The following is a 1,382-nucleotide window of genomic DNA, read 5'->3' as shown; positions in this document are numbered from 1 at the left end:
ATGTAGGGGCTTTTCTTGCCATCGTTTTATCATTATTATTATTATCATTAATATTATTATTATTGTTATTATTATTATTATTATTATTATTATTATTATTATTATTATTGTTATTATTATTATTATTATTATTGTTATTATTATTATTATTATTATTATTATTATCATTATTATTATTACTATTATTACTATTATTATTATTATTATTATTATTATTACTATTACTATTATTATTATTATTATTATTATTATTATTATTGCTGTTGTTGTTGTTGTTGTTTCCGTCTCACTCGTACTTTAACTCATGTACATACTCACCCCAATGTGCGTGAGTGAGTGCGTGTGTGTGTGTGTGTGTGTGTATTTATGTGTGTGTGTGCGTGCGTGCGTGTGTGCGCGCGCATATATGTATGTCTGTGCCTTTGTTTTTGTCTCTCTCACCACTGCTTGACAACCGGTGTTGGCTTGTTTACGTCTCCGAAACTTAGCGGTCCTTTTTATAATGCTCGAGTTTACTCCACTTTCTCTCCTTTCCAACTTTCCTATTTTACATCATCATATTTTTGTTACTTGTTTCAGTCACTAGACCAGGGGTTCTCAACGCCCAACTTTTTTTTATCTCTGGACCCCTTTGATTACTATTTTATTCAGGTGCCCCCCCCCACCCTATTTTGTTTTTCACACATTAACATGTGTAGCTCAGACTATGTAAAATGATAAAGAAAGAAACCTAGCTGTTTCTCGCAATACATACCAATACACACATCTAAAGCAAAATTTCTTCAGGAGCTCTTAAACTATTATTGTTTATCCCTAATTTACTATTTTCTTGCGTGGGCCCCCAAAATTCTTATATGGACCCCCAGAAGCCATATGGACCCCGGTTGAGAACCACTGCGTTAGACTGATTATTTCCAAGCTGCATATGGAAGATATGTGCTGAAGGTTATAGAGGAGCAAAAGTTAGACTAAACTGTTGCTTGAAAATGATTATTTACGGCAGCCTCCATTATTGAATCTGCAAGTAGCCAATATTGGACATGGTTAAAGATTGTTTGAATGACAAGATCAAAGATTTATTGGATGGTATATTTGAAGAAAAAGATTAAAGAGTTTGATGAGCTTGGAGTTGTCTCTGGAATTTATTGTTTGATGTTAATGAAAGGAACATCGAGGAGGCTGGTTAACTTGTTGACTAGAGCGATAAGATAAAGAATTAACTTTTCCATGCTAGTGTAGGAGTCAATATATATCTTATTTTACTTAGACAAGAAGGATACTATATGCCTTTGCTTTTATATGTCAGTCCCTCATTCTTTTTCTCCTCTCTCCTCATCCACCTATCTATCTATCTATCTATCTATCTATCTATCTATCTATCT

The 1,382-nt window shown here is 32.9% G+C and overlaps 1 protein-coding gene across 1 annotated transcript in view; it reads right to left on the bottom strand.

Annotated features, from left to right (window-relative positions):
* The window catches only part of LOC106875456 (neuropilin and tolloid-like protein 2), a gene marked incomplete in the record, with an annotated part of 222,824 nt that overhangs the window by 33,953 nt on the left and 187,489 nt on the right, over window positions 1–1,382 (bottom strand).

This window comes from Octopus bimaculoides, chromosome 20, assembly GCF_001194135.2.
Source record: "Octopus bimaculoides isolate UCB-OBI-ISO-001 chromosome 20, ASM119413v2, whole genome shotgun sequence".
NCBI classification, from domain to species: Eukaryota; Metazoa; Mollusca; class Cephalopoda; order Octopoda; family Octopodidae; genus Octopus; species Octopus bimaculoides.
The sequence above is the reverse complement of the archived record's forward strand: the minus strand, read 5'-3'. Positions and strand labels throughout refer to the sequence as shown.